Genomic DNA, 20,915 nt, shown 5'->3' on the forward strand with positions numbered 1-20,915 from the left:
ACATCATAGAGATGAGAAAACTTGAGCTCACAGAAGTAAGAGAACTTACCACGGACCACCAGGTCTACCTAACACAAGGTTCATGTTCTTTCTAGTATACCCATGTTGGAACTAATAAATGATAGCAAACACTTGAAAAAGCTTTGCAGGGAATGGTAACCTGCAAAACATCCTTCCACAATCATGGAAAGAACTCATATATTCATTCTTATTTAGAGAAATACATTCTCACATATTTATTTAGAGAAATATTCTTATATATTTATTTACTTGGAAAGAAATCATATATTTACTCACTCATAGGAAGTTGCTTAGCACTAGAAGTCAAAATGTAGACAACAGTCAGCAAAGATAGTTCTCACGCACTGAAATAAACACCTAAGCGTTTGTTTACAGTAGGAATAACTATTTTTCTTTCTTTTTTTTTTTGTGAGGAAAATTAGCCCTGAGCTAACATCTGTTGCCAATCCTCCTCTTTATTTTTTTTTTTGAGGAAGATCAGCCCTGTGCTAACATCTGCCAATCCTCCTCTTTTTTTGCTGAGGAAGACTGGCCCTGGGCTAACATCCGTGCCCACCTTCCTCCACTTTATATGGGACACCGCCACAGCATGGCTTGCCAAGCGGTGCGTTGGTGCGCGCCCGGGATCCGAACCGGTGAACCCTGGCACCGCAGCGGAGCACGCACACTTAACTGCTTGCGCCACTGGGCCGGCCCCTCCAATCCTCCTCTTTTTACTGAGGAAGATTAGCCCTGGGGTAGCATCCATGCCCACCCTCCTCTACTTTATATGGGACGCCACCACAGCATGGCTTGACAAGCGGTGCGTCGTCCGCGCCCAGGGTTCCGAACCTGCGAACCCGGAGCCGCACGAAGCAGAGCACGCGCACTTAACCGCTATGCCACCGGGCAGGCCCCTGAATAACTATTTTTAATGTTTAATGTCTTTAAGACTTTGTATTAGCATGAACAAGAATCAAGAATACACACATCAAAAAAAGAAAGTTTTTTAGGATGACAGAACTGTGTTTTTTTTGTGAACACTCTTCTTTTTCTGCAATAAAATCGTTGCCATCACCCCAGTAACTAGGAAGCTTTGTTTTTTGTTTTTGGTTTTATTCTTCTGGGAGGCAAGTGCCAGCACATGAGGTAAGCAGAGTGAGAGCAAGGAAACTGTACTGAATTAGAAGTCACAGGAAGAGAGTTCTAGTCCTCGAGATGCACTAAAGAGCTCTGTAAGATGCTGGTATCATCAGCATCTCTGAGTTTCAGTTTCCTCTATAAAATCCAAGGGCCTCATTCCCCATTCGATTCTACGATGATCGTGAGAACACTCCAGCAGGGGCTGATGGTTAGAGTGACGCACTTCAGAGAAACGACAGGGTGTGTAAAGAGGACTACAAATGAATCATCCACGGGTAAAAAATAATTTATCTCCACTTAAAAAGTCATGTCAATCTACATGACGTTAGTAGAAAGAACGTCTAACATCTTACAATTATTCTGAAGAGGCTATAAATAGGCAGTATTTGAAATCAGTCAGCTCTGTGCTATGGCTCACCAAGAAGCACATGGATGCAACATGTTCCAGACTGGATCTGCAAGCTGTTTTGCTTCTAGCACAAATGGAGAGGGAAAAAAAACAGTCTGGGTAGATCCAATCATTAGAGATTCAGCTGTACACGTGAAACAGGAAGCTCATGAAGAACTGCAATGTAGAAGCATTTCAAACAAACACAACGAAAAACCCTACTCCGAGCATATAGATGGAGTGCTGCAAAGCCAACTGTGTTTTTGTTTTATCACAAATTGTTTAAAGTCGCCAATGGGTCAGAGTACAAACCACATCCAAGTGGACATCTCCCTGCTCATAGGAGGATCTCCACATTCCCCTCCCTGTGAACTCACTTAATGCAGATCGTCTAGTGTATAAACACCTCTGTAGTACCCACACCAGGCTCTGTGCCAGCAGTGCAGAGAGAGAAAAAGGTGAGTCTTCCCATCTTAGGAAAGAAGAGGCTAACGGTCAGAAACTCAGCATCAATGCCCTCTCCCATTTCCAGAGGGCTGACTTCTCACCTCCGCTGCCCGCCCATCACCCTTCACACACTTGTTCCCCAAAGAAAACTTGCTCTTTGTGAAATCTCTGGCATAGGACTGCCCAGATGGTGACGGAAGGAGGAGGGGAAGAGGAGGAGGAAGAAGAGACGATGAGGCTCTCATGTAAGAAACTTGCTTTCCAGACCCACCGCAAGTCAGTTCCTTGGTGATGTTTTCAAGTAAAGGATCAGTGGTGATTTTTTTTTTAAAGAATCATCAAAGGAATTATTTTTTTAAAGCTTTAGGCTGGCACAGGGTATTTATCAAAAGAAAGAAGCTATCAGTTCAAATCTACCTAGACATCTTTTAAGAGTCCTGAACCTGAGCCAGCCCTGATGGCCTAGTGATTCAAGTTGGGCACTCTCCACTTCGGCGGCCCGGGTTCAGTTCCTGGTTGCAGAACCACACCAGTCGTCTGTCAGTAGCCATGCTGCGGCAGCGGCTCACATAGAAGAACTAGAAGGACTTACAACTAGAATATACAACTATGTACAGGGGCTTTGGGGAAGAAAAAAAAAGAGGAAAATTGGTAACACAAGTTAGTTCAGGGCAAATCCTTCCCAGCAAAAAAAAAAAAAGAGCCCTAAACCATCTACCAGCCAAAAGCTCTTTTAAATGTTAAGAAGCCAAGCAAAACTACTAATTATTTAAATATTTATTACAGCTAATGCATCATTTTCCATTGACCATATTTGCAATAATTTAGAATCAGTGGGTTTAACATAGATCTTTAAAGTATATGGAAGGCCCTGGGAAGGCAATGTTTACGGCCATTCAGAATAAGGCATTCCTCTAATTAGGAATAATAAAGTTAAAAAAATAATAATAATAATAATGAGGGAAGAAAAGAAGGAAGGGATGGAGGGAAAGGCAGGACCACAGGGTGGATAAGTGCACATTCTCTGTAGTGAGTATGTCTGAATCCTGTGTGATCTTGGATAAGTTACTGAATGTTTCTAAGCCTCAGTGTCCTCCTCAGTAAAACATAGTCAACCACAGTCCTATATCATTAGTGAGGATCAAAAAAAAGGATGCACATAAAGCATTTAGCATGTGCGTAAATGCACTCAAGTATTAGTGACTGCTATTCTGGGATGAGGTTTAGTTCCAACTCCACCAATAATTAGCTATGTGGTCTTGAGCAAGCTAGTTAACATGTATGAGTGTTGGTTTATTCACTAAAAAATGAGGAGTCTAGGTGAGACGATCTCTTGATCCCTACGGCTTCTCCAAGCTCAAACCATCTGTTACAACACAATAGAATTTACATTTCAAATTCTTCTAAGTTTCTGGTTTTCACACCTTTCTCCTATGACTTATTGGTCACAGCCGTGATTTATCTGATCCAAGTGTGTGGTCACAAGCACAACTCTTAATCATGAGACTATGCCTGTGGAATCCTAGAACCTCCTTTATGACAATCCTTTTCATAATGAGGTTTCCAGGCACACACTGCAGCAGAAGGGACGACTGCCTATGATAGGAGGAACCAATATATTTCCATTCCAGTGGGCTTCAAATGTTGAGGCTGTCCCAAAATCAGACTGCTGGTGTAGTATATCCTGGTGCAGCCTGGCAGTGGCGGACCAAACATAAATTAAATTCATTTGCTATAACCGCCCTCCTTTAAAAGGAACTCCAATTACTTCCTGCTGGAAACATTGTGATAATCTCTCCTTTCCAATCTTAACAATGAAATCGAAAGTTGTCACAAGAGGTCCATTTCTCTTATATCTTGGCAGAATAGAAACTAAACTATTTCAGATTTATCATTCTCCTCCTGTTTTTTTAAACTCGTACTTTTTAAACTCGACTTACATTTTCTCTTATAAGAAAAGACAGGGCATAAATGTCCTTACATGTCAGGAAATTTAAAATGATTATTGAAAAAAATAACCTATCATGATCTGCACCAGCACATGGAATTCTCTCTCATAAAGCCATGTCCTAATCTCTTAACTTAGGTGGTGGCCAGGCACCCAAGTTACGTAAGCAGCAGAGTCAGCACACACGGACAGAATTTAACGTTCACTGCTGCTAAACAAGACGTGCAATAAAATTAACCTAACAGCAACATTCACAAAAGATTGTGCAAAAGGTAATTAGCTCCAATGATCGGAAGTATTTGTGTTGCCTGGATAAAGCCAGGCCAATCTTTCCTTCCCTATGAATTCTCTAGATGTTCCTAAACTGCAACAACATTGACAGTTTTCCCTGATACCCTGGCCAGCTGAAATCTCATCTCACGCTCATTAACAGGCTCTGTAAGAGAGAAGAATCAACAACGTCCAACGAAATATTAATTCAGGCAACTGTCCTCAACTGATGCTAACAGATGTTGGGAGAAAGGCTGATGGGAAATTCACAATGAAAGGATCAAGCTGCCACCACACGAACTCAATGATCAACCTCAATAGCACTACAAGGGAGACAACAAGACTCTTCCTGAGATGACGCAACATGAAGTACACACCACCACCCACAAACTCATCTTGCCCAAAAAGCTGGACATGACTCTCATCAAGCTTTGGTGCTCAATTCCAGTTGACCGAAATACAGAGACTCGTGGAACAAGTTTAAAGAGAAAACTACCAGCCAAGTCCAGAATCGTGGACGTTCTACAAGACAATTGCCCTGATTCTTCAAGAAACTAAGAGCTTGGGGGAGAAAAGGCTGGGGCAAGGAGAGTTGTTCTGGAGTTCAGAAGCTTCAAGAGGCACAGCAATCAAATGTGCTGTGTGGGCTTCGTTCAGAGCCTGGTTTGAAGAAATCTACCGGGAAAAGACACTTTTAGGCAAAGAGGGGTGAAATTATTGCCGGGAGATGAGGAGTTCCACAGATCCTGGGCCTTCCCCACCCCTTGCCATCAGATGCTCTGGAACTGCACATTCAGCCACTCCCCAACTGAACAGGCGGGGCCCATCAGCAGAAACTGCGTTATGGATGGCTGGGCTGCACCCAGCTCTGCACAGGAAGGAGAAACTCAGGTAAGAAGAATCAGAAGAATTGTGGTTGTTGGAACAAAACGCAATTTCCGGGGTTACTTAGAGAGGAAAATTACAGGTTCCTCTGCATGCAATTTTTTCCAGTAGGTTTCTAGCAGCCCCAAGCTTCATCTGAAACCCATTCACACAAAATGTATAAAATCGCTGCTCCAAGCAGGAAAATCAGCATTTGAAGCAAGGACTGTACCTATGAAATGGGAGGGGAGAGATGAGATGAGCAACCCAAGTGGGAACATAGATTTTGCATTCTTGAGCAGTGCTCCACCCCACCACCTCTACTCCCTGGAGGGTTTTGTTTTGTCTAGTTTTTTATCTATCTTTTTTAAAATACATATAATTGAGGTATAATTTACAGAAAGTAAAAGGTACACATCTTACATGCACAGCTCCATCAATTTTTACCTCCTGCAATTTTAATTTTATTTGGTTTGGCTTTCCAATATCATCACATCCCCTCTCCTCAAGGCTAGTGACAGTCAGCAAGACTAGAATACAAAAAAAAAGAAAAAAAAAACAAGACCTGCTTCCTTCCAACTTGCAAGCTCTGCATGCTGATGACCTGCACAGCTGAGGCATGCCGCCCAGCCAGGACACAGAGTAAAGTGGAACAGAGTGAGACGGCAACTAGAGATACTGTTTCTTTACTGCGCCTTTTAAGTCTCTACTTCTGCCCCTAAATCCTCCTTTCCCAGAGCTTCTAGCTCAAGTCATAAGGGTTTTTAACCTAACACTCCCCAGAACTGTCTAATGGATCTAGAGCAAAGGTTGTCCCCTTTCGCCAGTTTCAAAGACCTGCATTTCACTGGTAAATCTTTTAAAAAAGAGCAGACTCCCCTGGGGTTCTGATCATATAAACAAAGATTAACAAAGATTTGTAAAAATATTTTATTACAAAATCTTTTTGTAAAAAAGATTTACAAAGATTAACAAAGGTTTGAAAGGAATCTTTTTAGATCAAAATTTAATACTGTTAATTTTTTACTTTTAAAACCAGGCATTCTAAAATAAAAAGTAGCTTTTTTGTTTGCTATTTTGAACTAGTAAATTGGGACTCTAATTAAAAATCCCAAAAAATGAAAGACGTACTACACTTAAAGAGTTAGTTTAACAATGCTGTAATTCTACCTTAGAAAGTTAGGAAGCTGTGATACCAGTAAAACCAGAAATCAGAGGCAAAATCCTGGTGTAAAGTTAGTCCTTACTCCAAAGAGGTTATCACTCATCATCGCTAAAATTATATAACTAGCTCTTATCAAGCTATTTGAAATCTTTAGAAAAATAAAGATAGATAAGTAGATAGGTAGGTAGGTAGGTAGGTAGGTAGGAAGGAAGGTAGGAAGGTAGGTAGGTAGGTAGGTAGGTAGGTAGATAGATAGGTAGATAGGTAGATAGGTAGATAGGTAGATAGGAGGTGTTTAAAACCTTTTCAAAATTTTCAGGATACTTGGGATACAAAAAGAATTCCTCTTCAGTAGGGACTATGAAATCCTCTAATATGGATTACATGTGCATACGAAAAAACACTGTTCAAATACAGAATTGTTACAAAGAGGGGAAAATGTATTCATATACAATTATATAAACGTCTTAAAAAATACATGATGCCTAATTAAATTCCATCCATTAATAATAAGGCAATAGCCTGGGGATAGTGCCTACAAAAATGGCATTTCTGGTAAACTAATACTTAAAATACAACACAAAAACACAAGCCAGATCTGCCTAATGACATAATTATGTGTTTTTAATTAGGTGTCATCCTCACACTCTGCCCAAGAAAGCTGCTTCACAAATGAATCACTTTAAGACACTATAATTTCCATACGGTAATGCCAAAATAAATTTTAGATTTACCTGGCAAGTGTATCATTCCAGACGGGATTCGAAGCCCTTTCAGAAGCTAAGAAGTGAAAAGCTTTATCAACACAGTTAAGGGAACACAGAGGAAGTAGTTCTGCCAAGAGAAGGAATAAGTCTGACCCGGCTCTTATAACCCAGGGCAAGCTTTTTAATCTCTCTATGCTTTAGTTCCCCTTTTTGTGATACACTAATAATGGTACCTCCCTCATAGAATCACTTGGAAGATCACAGAAGAAAATGAAGGAAACTATGTTTGGCATAAGGGTAAATGCTCAGTCAATACTAGCTATTATTATTCTTATCATCATCTTAAGGCACATCTTAGTGGAAACCATTCTCATGAGCACAGGGTCCCTCTTTCTAACAGAGGCAAAGAATGCTCCTTAAAAGCAGATGGGTAGGCAACAATGGATGAACCTCAAAAACATTCAGTTAAATGAACAAAGCCGGACACAAAAGGCCACGTCTTGTATGATTCTCTGTGTATGAAATTTCTAGAAAAGGCAAAACCCTAGAGACAGAAGAAAGATTCAAGACTGGGGAAGGGAACAGGAATTGACTGCAAAGTCTACAACTGGACTGGGGTGATGGTTGCTCAACCACACAAATTTACTAAAAATTATGGAACTGGACACTTACAATGGGTGAATCGTATGGTCTATAAATTATACCTCAATAAAGCTCTACTGAAAGAAAAAGAGATGTGGTTTCAAAGCGTTTACACAGGTACTTTCACTGCAATCTATTACGATGGCAAATTCAGGTATTTTACAGAATATAGCAAAAAAATGGTTGAGAACTCAAGGCTTGGGAAGGATCAGACTTGGATCCTAATCCTGACACAGCTCCTTCCTAGGGCAAACTCTTTACTCCTCTAGCCCTCACTTTCCACATCTGTGAAACAGGAATCTTAACAGCACTAACTTCAGAGGTTTGTTGTGAGCATTACATAAGCCTCCTCCAGGGTTCCCATATCCACGAATGGCGCCACTCTGAGCCCAGTTGCTGAGGTTGAAAATGTAGGTGTCACTCAATATTCCTTTCTCTCTGACATACTAGCTCCAATCCATTGGCAAGTCCTGATGGTTCCATCTTCAAAATCTATCAGGTGTCCAACCACTTCTCACCAGCTCCATCCCAGCCATTACAACAGCCCCAAAAGCCTCCCATTGGTCTTCCTGCTTCCATTCTGGCCCCTGGGCAGTTACCACTGCACTCCACGGCCTGAGGGATATTTATGTAAGCCAGGGCCATCTCCACCATCTCCTGCTCAGAACCCTCCCATGGTCTCCCCATCAGCCAAGCCCAGATCATGGCCTACAGGCCCCACTGGGACCTCATCCCATATCCCTTCCCCCCAGCCTGGCTCCATCCACACAGGCCTACTTGCTCTTCCTTCAGGAGCAAGCTCCTCTGGCTTCTGGGCCCTTATCTGCACTTGCCTCTGCCCAGACAGATGGAGTGAGGCTCACCCCTTCCCCTATCCAGATCTCAAATTCTCCTCCACAGAGGGGCCTCACACTCTTCAAAACACCATGTCCTCTCCCACCAGCCTCCAGCCCCTTCCCCTGATTTACCCTTCTTCACAGCACGGCCACTCCCTGGAATCATACTATCTATGTATTTATTTATACCCTGTCCTCCCACTAGAACATAAACTCCATGCAGGAAGGGATTTTGCCAGTCCTGTCCTACCACATACCCCCAGGTCTGGCCCAGCGCTGCGCATATGGGAAAATTCGTTACATGCTTGCTGAAGGAATGAGGAAATCTCATAACGCACTTAGCACAGAGCCTGCCACGGAGGAAGTGCTCAAGGACTGTTAGCTGGTAATAATAAAAATAATAATATTTTTACATTTGTTATTATTGTATTTCACAGATTAGAATATGGAAGCCTTAGTAGGTTAACTGACTAACCAGTTCGAACTCTCTAAGTCTGATAGTCTAGTATTTCCATGATTCCACGAGCGCAGAATAACTGATGCCTTCACCTAGCAGGAACCTAGAGGATGATGTGACCAATTCTCCCCACCATTCTGTGCCCCACTTCCTCTCACCTTATGAGTCACCCTTATCCTGGAGGGGTGGCCTGCATGCTATTAGAACCCAGGGCAGTCCCTAGAATAGAACCTGGGGCAGTCCCTAGAATGACAATCACAGTCATGGGACTCTCCACCGGTTATGAAGAATGCAGGCTTCCATCTCACCCTGAACACAGGTCTCAGACATAGGCAAAGGTGATTACCTCCATTTCATAGATGAGGAAGGAGACAAACAGAAATAAAGGACTTCCTCAAAAATCATGTACTAATTAATGGTGAGCTAGGGCCTGGGATTCTGAAAATTTTTAAAGTCTAGGCCTCTCTGTCTCCAGCACACTACACTACTCTGTGCGTCCACTGAAAAAGGAAAGAGAAAAAAAGAACGCTGACCACAGCTTTCCCCGTCTTAAATGACATGAAGTTATAAGAGAGAAGAACATTATCAAGAAAGCCCCTCTACACACCATATCCACAATGACATTCTTAACTTCCTCCGGGACATGGGAATTTTAACACATCTACCTTAGAGTCATAAACCACTTCTGATTATTTATACTGCAGGAGTTTATAATACGACTGTATGGTTCTGTCAACTCATTAGCATGCATCAGGCTCAGACGCCTGAAAACCTGGATAAAATGTTGAGTGTCAACTTGAACTCCTGCGGAGTGTGCTCTGTATTTCATATAAGAACGCAGAAAAGCTGACACCGCAGGATCCCAGCCATCTCTCCTACACACTTTATTATGACACTTTGTGAAAACTGCCAAAACTTGTGTCCAAGAATAGATTAAAGTATGCCATTTCTAATAGCAAAGCCAGGTTATCTTCACCACTCTCCCGAAGGCACGCTGAGGAGCCAGGTGAAGAGAGAAGAGAGAAGGGCCCTCACCCTCCCCACGTGTCCCTCATCAGCATCTTGGCACCACTGCTGTTACTAAAGATCTGAGTTAAACGGCTGTGGGCAATGACACAACAGCCTAACACCCACGGCCCGCCATGTCTCGGGGACTGTGTGTTTGGGGCCTCATGACCTCACATGTGCCCTCGCCATGCCACGGGAAGTAGATTTGCCTAGGTTCAGCTCACACATGAGAAGGCCAGAGCCCCCAGGGGTTGTGACCTGCTGGAGGTCACAAAGCTGGGGCCTTGGTTCTAACTCACACACATGTGGCTGCAGAGCTCCAAATAGCTCCCCTCCACCACAGTAAGAAACACACCTGTTCCCCAACCCCACCCCTCTCAACCAGGCTGGCACAGAGCAGGGTTGTACCCTGTAGACGGTCCAGTGTAACACAAGTCGGCACTGACATCAAAAAGGAAAACAGAGCGAGGTGAGAAAATCCTCCAGACAACACGTATCTACCACCTGCCAGGATGCGGAGAGCTGGTCTACCCATATTTTTTCTATCTTTTGCCTAGGCTTGGCAATGCCCCATTTAACACTTCTCAGTCTAAGGGCTGCTAAGGATTTATGATTCAGTGGCATGACCAGGAACAGCACTGCAGACAGCCCAGAAGCCCCTGCCTGCCATTTCATGGCCTCTGAAGGGGGGCTTTTCCTCACAGTGCAGAACCCACAGACTTTGCTGTGTGTAGGGGACATCACTGTCAGCAAACCATGCCTCCCTGTGGCCTCCCCCCACACACACGACACTATGGAGCACAGACTACGGCCTCTGCTTCACAGCTGCTCTGCCCAGCAGCTCCACCTACAATGAATCTTGGGCAGAACTGTAGTGTTCCAGAGCTTACCTAGTCTTAAAGCAACATACCTTCCTTTTTCTGCATCTCTCCCCTGTTTTCCTTCCTACAGTTCACCTGAGTTTGAAAAACACGCTTAAATAAGTCTTGGCACAATTTCCCCACAAACCCCTGTCTTCCTTCTTCATTTGTAACAGAACCTCTGGTGGGCACAGATGTGGTCGGTTCCCCCTACATAACGCTAGCCTCAGCTCCTGGGAATCCCGCAGACCAGCTCAGGACACCAAGTCCCCACCACCACTGGCTTCCCAGGGCCAGTGGCCTTGAGGTTTACCTTCAGAGAGAACACTGGAACAATACCAGTTTCCCAGTCCCGCCTCAATTCTGCACTAGAAAGTGTCCCAACCCCTCAGCCAAATTCCAGACAAAACCGAACAGTTCTTATCTGCTCAGCTAAGCCCCTACCACCATCTCTTAAACTGATCAGCCCCGGGCAGAGCACGCTCATTCCCTCCATGCCTCTCTCCCAGCCTGCACCTTACAGTCAGAAACCCAACCCGCAGCCTTAGCTGTGATTTACATCATTCTTTCTGAGATACCTGAACTCACAAAGTGTTCCCTTCCCTTCACAGCTCTTAACAGAACTGTCATTAAACAATTTGTGTGTAATTTGGTGCCGTTCTTTAAATATTTTCCTCGCCTGCCCTGCCATGAGGACCAGGACTCCATCAGTCTTGTCAACTGCAGCATCTCATGCTGGGACATTGCTAGCAAGGAAGAAGCTCTAAGTAAATGTTCGTTAAATGAAAGAGTGAATAAGAAGCAAAGCTTCCCCTTTTCCGCCTCAGAAATAGCCTCTCGTCGATCAGCCATGACTAAATGGCAACCTAAGCCAGCTTGCCAGATGAGCTGATTTCTTTTCCTGCTGGAGTACCGGAATCAATAATATCACATGGGAAAGAGCATCGAGTGCTTTTCAGCTGAGTTCCCTAGGTACTTGGTGTAAGGAAAAGTTCTGATGGACGAGGCCCAGCCTTCCTGCACTAGAAAAGAAAAGGGGAGAAAAATGGTTTGCTTCACGAAGGAAAAGCAAAAATAGGCCAAGATAAGACAAGGAAATTACACAAGGAAATGAAGTCCCATCAGGTCAGCCCGCACCACGTGGCCCCGGGCTGCATTTATTTCTCATTTCACAGAGCAGCTTTTCCAATGCAACTGAGCCCAAAGTGAGATGCAAAATGGGTCGGTTGCCCACAGCCACTTTGTCTAGACTTAAAGAAGGCTAACAATTCAGTAACTCGAGACATCCAGGGACTTCTAAAAATGCCTCAAATCTAGATCTCACTCAACCAAACTTCCTGACCCATTTTCTCAAAAACACTTGCACAGAGAATTCTGGAGGGAAGGGGCGGACGGGGCATTAATGACAACATTAAGCCATATTACTAATCTATTATGTTCCCTCTTTCCAGAGAAAAGTTGTCCATGCCTCCCAAAGACCACTCCCAAAGAACATCAGTGAAAATCTTTTCCACCTTTACTTGTGACATTTTAAGTAATTACGGAAATCAAAGGAATAAATGAATGACTGAATGAATAACAGCAGCCATCCTGCTACAATTCAAGAACTGGATTTCTCATAACACTTCTCTCAATCGCAAACCAAGCCTACTTTGAAACATCCCAGGAATGGATTCCGCAGTCCACAGGGACAGGAGGCTAGCTGTCACAAAGAGCCATAGCAAGGCCATAACAATGGGACCACTCTCAAACTTTTCTCTCCTTCCTCCGAGGCAAGAGAAGAAGAGCACAACTACTCGATTCTGACCTCAGGTCCAGCTTGGCTGCGCTACTTACACTGTTCAGGGCCACAGAAGGGCTGAAAAATAAGATTTAGCGATTCCAATATCTCCTTTTTGAGTTTCTTTTGACTTCTGTATGTAGAAAGGTACCATTATTTCTGAAAGAATGCTGATCATTACAGGAGACCACATACTTCACATACTCCCTTACAGGTCACCACTGCACTGCCTAAGTTCCCTAACCAGATTAAGGAGCCCCAAATTACGAACAGGAACAAAGATGGCACCTGACTATACCTAACCACAACTTCCTTCTTGTAAATTTTCTAACTTTAAAAGTACTGCATCATCCTAATGCTCGATCTAATTCGACACAGCTGTCTCCAAGACCTCTTTTTATTTTGCATATTGCAGAAATGAAATGTCCAAACACTTTACGAGTGGAAAATAAAAGTACGTAATGACAAAAGCATTCAGTGGCCAAATCTGTGGTTGAACAATGTGTTGTCTTTTGGGTTTTTTTTTTTTTTTCCACAGAAAACACACTCAAAACTACTCAGTGCTCACAGGGAAATTTATTTTACTTTCTCAATGCAGTCTGCTAGAAGCAAGCATGTGTCCAGCTATAAAATCACTGCTATTCCTTGTTCTACAAAAAGTTTCCTTCCATCACATATTTCTCATGAATCTCAGAACATAATTTTATTTTTTAAATATTTTAAAAGCTTAAAAGTAATCACCTATATTAAAAAAGAAAAATGTCAATCCCAAACTACTCCTGAAATCCAAAGAATAGAGTCCACAAAAACTTTTTATCAGTCCATTCTTCCCAACTAAGTGGAACTTGAATTGTTTTACCTATTTCTTCCCTCCCTCTTCTCCACAGGTGGTTATTTACAAGGCTATAAGAAAATATATTTCAATCAACCTGTTGGTATTAATCCTGTGTGAAAGGGGCAGACCACTACTGTAGACCATGATTATTAGATATCATATTCCAAACTGATGTGACTGGTAAAGATTAAGAATCTATAACTCTCTCATTTATTCACACACACACACACACACACACACACACACACACACCATGGCTGCCAAGCCATAAATCAAGCAAAGATGTCTTCATCCTCAGGTGTGTTTGGGTGGTTGGGTACATGAGTGATTTTTTTTCTCTATTTTTTTAATAAACATATATAATTTTATACATAAAGTTTTAAACTTGAAACTACCAGCACTCAGAAATCTCCTCTAGACAGGCACCCCAACACTATTTCAACTTAAAGCAACGCGGGCAGCTAAAAATCTCCAAAGTGATGGAAGGGGAACATGGCCAAAGAAAACTAATGAACCTGTTAGCAAGAAATCTTCAAGTTAAAGTATGTGAAGTCTAACAGACTTCATCTCGTTTTTTTCTGTATTTTCCTTGAATATCACACTCATTCTAACCAAACTTGGCTCTACTGTCACTGACTAAAATCTGTCGGAAGAAGGAAGGGTATGGCATCTTGCTGCAGAGAATAAGATCTGTAATTTACCCTCTCAACAGGCTTCCTGTGCACACTTCAGAAGGGGATTTACCATCCCCTACAAAGCACGTTAAAATTTGGCCAAACGCATCCACGCCATCCCCAAGGGGCCTTTAGCTGCGTGGAGAGAAATTATAGGAACCAAAATTTTAGGACTTCTTGGATGCAGGCGCCACCCAAGATTCTGGGTTCACTGGCGTGACAAGAACGGAGAGGAGTCAAAAATGGAAAAGTTACTTGCAGACTGTTTGGACACAGTGCCACGGCCACCTTTAAACCAGCAGGACAAACCCCCCGCGGCCCCTCCTTTGTCTGCCCAGGCGGAGGCTCGGTCGGGCCCCGGGGGCCCGCTCCGGCCACCCCGGGCAGCGAGGGGCGAGCCGGGCGCCGAGGGCTCGGCATCTGGCGGCGCGCAGCGCACCCGGTGGGCAGTGCATCCTCGCTGCAGGCAGGGTCTCTCCATTTTCAGGGCCAGGGAAGCAACAATAAGCAGAGCGGGGAGGCCGGGCTCCCCTCCCTCGCGGCGCCCCCCGCCTCCCCAGCACCCCCAGGCCGGGGGCCACCGCGCTGGGTGCCCGCCACGCCCCGGCCCTGCGCCCCTGCCCCTCCCGGGGCACCGCGCGGGGTGGCCGGGGCTCGCCGCACGCCCACCGCCCTGCGCGCCGTCCCCTCGCGCACGCGGGGACCCTCGGCCCCCGCACGGTGGGAGGGGACGCCCGGGGGTCCCTCGGGCCGGGGGGCGGGCGGGCGGCCGCGCAGTCTCCCCGGCGGGCACCCCGCCTCCCCCGTGCGCCCAGTCTTTGTGTGCAAAGTAAGTGCGGAAGGCGAACCCACCTCGGCGCGCACACAAAGGCACGCGGCTCCCTCCCCGGCGCTCGCTCCGGGCGACCGCGGCGGCTGCAGGGCGGCCCGGAGGCGGCGCGGAAGGCGGCTCCCACGGCGGCTGCGGCCCGGCCAGCGCACGGCGACTCCTGCACACCCCGCGGCCCCGCGCGTCCGAATTAAGCGGCGGGGCGGGGGCGGGGCCTGGCTGCCGAGGCCCCGCCCCCGCCCCGCCCTGGCCCCGCCCCGCCGCGCTGGCCTCCGGCTCCGCGCTCGGGACCGCCGCGCCCCGCGCCCCGGGAGAGGGGAGCTCGGGAAAGTCTCGGTTTTGGGTCCGGGAGGTTCTCCTGCTGTTGCTTTAGTTTGGTCGGCTTCGGAAACTCTGGAAAGAGGAGAAGGAATGTTGGAAGGAAAAACCGTCACCAGATGAGAAAGAAATGGGAAATCCAAGGAGGCAGGCGCATGTTCAGAGGTCTCTCAATTAAAGATCTCTCCCTCTCTCTCTCTCTCTCTCATCTCACACATACACACACACACACACATACACGACCACAGGTCCTGGGGCGTATTTGGCTGGTGGGTGTCTGGCCTCCATCTCCACTCCACGCCTGTGACGCTCAGAGGGACTGTCCCCATTGAAATCCTGCCAACACGTCACTGCAGAAAACTCAAGGAATCAGGGAGGAAAAGGAAACAGATTTGTTGTAATTGTACAAATTTACAGTCAAGCAGGAGCTTGACACCCAGTGCCCTGGGAATTGACTCATACTTCTCACCCTTCCCTGCTCATCAAAGGGAAATTGGCGAGTTAAATTTGTACGCAGGGAGGAAAGAGTTTGTTCTACCTTTTTTTTTTCCTCTCTGATTTTTGTTGTTTTTGTTGTTGTTTCTCTTACAGCAAATTGCTCCCCTGCCCAACCCTAAGACTCTTAGATTACCATCTACCTGAATCACAGCACGTACAAAAATACCAGATATCTGTTTCAGAGTGACAAACAAGGAGAGCAGGTTGATGGATTTTAGATCAAAAGCTTTTTAATTTTCTTGGCAACCGATGCATAAGGGTTTATTTATTGGGAAGCTTTTCTGACTAAAACAGCTTGAGTCATGACCACACAGAAAAGTCATATAAATTACGGATTTCAGTAAACAAATGGCGTACTCCAAAGATGCTCTAAAGCCACAGCTGTTAAAGGGCCTGGCCATCCCCAGGGCTTGAAGCCCACTGAGGGGTGGAATCACGTGCCACAGGATTTAGAGAAAGAGAAGCTCTTTCCCAGCCTAAGAAACCGACCAGTGTGAACTTTATCCGTGGTGCTTCCCACAAGTCTTCCTCCTCTCCCGGTCCATTGTGTTGTTTCTGTTCTTTACAGTGAGTCCACCCAGCCCCAAACTAGAACCTGGGATCCAGCCTACATTTTCCCCTCACTCCCCACATGGGAGTCAGTTCCAAGTCCTGCATTCTACAGGATGCCTAGATAGCCCCCCTCCCCATCCCATTGGTATTACCACAGTTGACCTTTGGGGTCTATCACCGCACTGTGGCACTGGTCTGCCAACTGTCCCCAGCCTCCAATCTCACACCTTCTTTCAAATTCCTAACAAACTGCTTCCCCAGTGAACTTTCCAAGTGCAAATCTGCTCAGGTTCTTCCTCTGCTTAAAACCCTTTAGTAGGAGCCCCATTCCTACTACATGGTCAAGTCCAAGCTCCTTAGACAGGACCTCACAGGGCAGCTACTTCTTGACAGCACACTGACCACTCTGACCGCTTCCGTGAGCTCTTCCGACATCCCCCCAAACACCCAGGGCTCCATGCAGCCAGACTGCTGTATTTGCTAAATGGCCCTGCTCGGTGAATATGAAGACTGGATGAAAGAATCTGGCACTTGTCATGTTCTCCCACATGCCTCCCCTCTGCCTAGCACACCTTTACGCCACACCACGCCATCTCTCAAGAGCTCCACTCCTCTCTAAGACCAGGTTCCTCTGAGAAGCCTTCTGTAACCTGCTCAAACTGAATGGACCTTTCCTGCTCCTCCCATACTTGGCATTAATTTCTTTTAAACTAAAACTCTAATTTCTTTTAAACCCATACTCTTTTAATTATTGCACTGTATTGTAAATATGTGCCCTCCTTGAGCAGAGTTTGTGCTTGATATATATACATATCTTTACATCCTCGTACTAAAAATAGTGTCCGGCATATAAGAAGTGTTAAAGACTGAACTGTGTCCCCTCTGAAAATTCAGCTATTGAAACCCTGACCCCCAATGTGACTGTTTTGGAAATAGAGCCTTTAGGGAAGTAACTAAGGTTAAATGAGGTCATAGAGTGGAGACCTAATCTAGTAGGACTGGTGACCTTATACAAGAAGAGGAAGAGACACCAGAGATCTCTCTCTCTCTCTCTGTGCATATACAGAGAAGAGACCATGTGAGGACACAGCTAGAAAGCAGCCATCTGCAAGCCAGGAAGGGGTCTCACCAGAAACCAACCCTGCCGACACCTTGATCTTGGACTTCCAGCCTCCAGGACTGTGAGAAATAGATGTCTGTTGTTTAAGCCACTGTTGTTGTAGCCCAAGCAGACTAATAAAAGAAGCAAATATTAGAGCCTGGAATCTAACCTTGGAAAAGCACTAACCCACCAATGAGCCTGTGATGTCCCCCCGCAAAGCAGCCTGGACACAATTCTATGGTGTCAAGACAGTGGGCAAAGTGTCTGGATGTGGTAAGTGACCACACAGCCTTTTCCCCGCCCTCTGAGAAAAATTAAATGTGCAGCTCATTTCCACAGTCTGGGGTATAAATGCCAACAGGCTCTCAGCCATGGCCCTACCCTTGTATCAGGAACTCTAATTTATTTTAAACCAAAAACAGTAAGAGGAAATCAAATATTTACTTTGAACTTCTTGAGTCACAGCTTTATTAAAAGACAGGACGCCAACACCCATTCATTAAATCCACTGTTCTGGGCTGAATGTTTCACATTCCTGGGGAATCTTAGGGAGATTTTGGTCCAGATAGGATTGATTAATTGATTCCCTTCAAATATAGTGTTGGAGGAGAGCTCTACAGACACCCGGACTGCCAGAAAGATGAACAAGTGGGTCCAAGAGAAAATTAAGTCTGAACTGTCGCTGGAGGCAAAAATGATAAACTGAGGCTGTCCTATTGGGCACATCATGAGAAGGCAGGATTCTTTGGAAAAGACAGTAACGCTGGGAAAGTAGAAGGCAGCAGAAAAAGAGGATGACCAAATATGAGATGGATTGACTCTATGAAGGAAGCCATAGGCATGAGTCTACAGGAGCTGAGTAGGGCTGTTGAGGACAGGACATTGTGGACTCACTCATTCGTAGGGTCATCAGGAGTTAGAGCCAACTTGATGAAATATAACAAAAAGGATCAAGTATCCAATTTGGTTTGGGGCCCCTGGAGTCACTGTGGGTAGACCCCAGAAATAAGAACTTTAAAATTATGGACCAGAGTGATATTTGTATTTGTATCCATGCCATCCACTAACAGTGCCTAGAACATGTGCATGATGGATGTTTGTCAAATGAATAAGCCTGGATTTTCAGGGCATAGCTGGACTTCCCAGGGTTACGCCAGGTGACACCAAACTGTCAGCCCGAGTCTAACGTCCTGTGGATTCCATATTGTGGATATGGACAGGACTCCAGGAAAGGACAGGTGAGCCAGTGGCCCAGGCGCCTGCTGTGCTCAGCGTGGGTTTCTGCTCCTGGGCTGACATGGTTTATTGGCTGCATGGAGGGCCTTTGCTGACTTGCTTTCTCCAAATACAATACAAAGAAAGTACACCTCTGAATGGTTTTGAGTCACTTAATCCATCATTAGTGATAGATTCCCTAATCTCACATTACTGGAAAACATATATAATAATTTTCCATCTTATAACACTCACCCACAAGATCACGCATATACTTAGCTTTAATTTCCTCCTTTAACTTTGACATCTGGAGGCCTTCTAAATTCATTCCTAAGGAAAACTGAAGAAAGCAGAGGTGAACATTTGGGGCCATAAAGTAGAGCAAAGCAAATCAATTTTGAATGAGATATGTTGTTATTATCTTCTACTTTGGTCATTTTCCCAATGCAATATCTTGAAGTTGTTACTTTACGCCCTAACCATCATCCTGAAGAGCTCCAAAGAGACAAGAAATCTTAACAGTGCCCAGAGGAGGGAAATTTATTTTTAGGTGTATACTCTTTTGTATTTTAAATTTTGTACTGTGTACATGGCCATTTGAATAGATAATAATCCATTCATATATAAAATCTTAATTTTAAAATGATATTTTTAAAGTCCTGTTCTTTAGTATCTATATCAGTTATCTATCATTGCATAACAAATCGCCTTAAAACATAGAGGCTTAAAATAAGAACGAATTATTTGCTCATGGCTGGGACACCTTGTTTCTGCCTCACCTGGTCTTAGCTAGGCTCTGTCATGCATTGGTAGTCAGTTGGGAGGTTGGCCAGAGACTGACTTGTCTTGGGTGTCCTCAAAGTCCAGATGTTGAATGAAGCTATCTGCTTGGGTGCCTCAGATGCCCTTCACACAGCCTCTCAGCAGGCTCGCTGGGACTTCCCCACAGGGCAGCTGGGTCCAAAAAGGTGAAAGAGGAAGCTGTAAGGCCACGCGACGTCTGGTCTCAAGGTCATTCTGCTGCATTCTATCATTCAAAAATATCACAGAACCAGCCCGAATCCAAGGTTTGGGAAAACGAATTCCACCACTTGATGGTAGAAGCAGTGGCCACATTACAAAGGGACCTGAGTACTAGGATGCTAGGATAGGAGGAGGTATTGGGGCCATGTTTGCAAATAATCTTCCCCTGAATCAGAGTTGAGGAACTACATAGTGGATGGTAACTGTGAGGTGACAACAGTAGTCTCAAGGGAAATCATTCTGATCATAAACAAGCCCAAAGCCCTTTGTGATTGAACATGAACCCCACAACAGAGCCAGCCCTGATGGCCCAGCGGTTGAAGTTCGGCACTCTCACTGCTTCAGCAGCCTGGGTTCGTCTCCCGGTTGCGGAACCACACTACCCATCTGTCAGTTGCCATGCTGTGGTGGCCGCTCACATAGAAGAACTAGAAGGACTTACAACTAGGATATACAACCATGTACTGGGGCTTTGGGGAGGAAAAACAAAAACCCATAAAAACAGATTCAATAAATTGGTGCTGGCCTCAAGTCTTGAGTTGATAGATTGAAATAAACACTTGATTTTTGCTTATTTGTTTTTGGTTTCATGTAAGAATGAAAGGGGGACCAAAAAAAACCCAAAAAAGGCTTTAAGACTCTAAAGAAGCTAAGGTTGACCAGGTTCTAAATCAGTGTATTAGTTAACTATTATTGCATAACCAATTACCACAAACTTAGCAGCTTAAGAGAACACCTGTATATTAGCTCATGGCTGCTTTAGTCCAGGTACCCCTGGGCTGGGTTCTCTGCTCACAGCCCCCAAAGCAGAAATCAAGATCTTGGCAGGACTCATGGCTCATCTCATCTGGAGCTCGAGATCCTGTGGGTGAATTCAGTTCCTTGCGGTTGTAGGACTGAGGTCTCTGTTTCCTTGTTGGCTGTCAACTGGGAGCCACTTTCAGCTCCTGAAGGCTGCCCACATACCTTACCATATGGTCCTCTCCACCATCAAGTCAACAATGACACATCAAATCCTTCTGGTGCTTCCAATATCTGCCCCCGTCCATCTCTGCCCCCCTCTGTCTCCACCCCCCTCCATATCTGCCTTCCTCCATCTCTGCCTCTAGATTCAGATTTAAAGTGCTCAAGTAATTAGGTCAGGCCCACCCAGATCATCTCCTTATCTTAAGGTCAACTGTTTTGAGACCTTTCTTACATCTGCAAAATCCCTTCACAGCAGTACCTAGAGTATGCATGATCGAATAATTGGAAGAAGCTGTGTGTACACCAGAGGACAGAAATCTTGGAGCCTATCTTGGAATTCTGCCCATACAATTTGGAATGTAGATAGATGGACAGGTAGGCAGACAGA

General features: G+C 45.0%; 1 protein-coding gene across 3 annotated transcripts in view; it reads right to left on the reverse strand.

Annotated features, from left to right (window-relative positions):
- Window positions 1-20,915, reverse strand: part of FAM107B (family with sequence similarity 107 member B) — a 207,286-nt gene that overhangs the window by 62,818 nt on the left and 123,553 nt on the right. For 2 of the 3 annotated variants that reach the window (XM_058532453.1, XM_058532451.1), the window contains exon 1: window positions 14,877-14,972. The exons of the other annotated variant lie outside the window; for it this stretch is intronic. The gene's annotated coding sequence lies outside the window, so the exon portion shown is untranslated. Of the gene's footprint in view, window positions 1-14,876; window positions 14,973-20,915 lie in introns of those variants that run through there. 3 annotated transcript variants of the gene reach the window in all.

Source organism: Diceros bicornis, chromosome 36 (genome assembly GCF_020826845.1).
Source record: "Diceros bicornis minor isolate mBicDic1 chromosome 36, mDicBic1.mat.cur, whole genome shotgun sequence".
Lineage (NCBI taxonomy): Eukaryota > Metazoa > Chordata > Mammalia > Perissodactyla > Rhinocerotidae > Diceros > Diceros bicornis.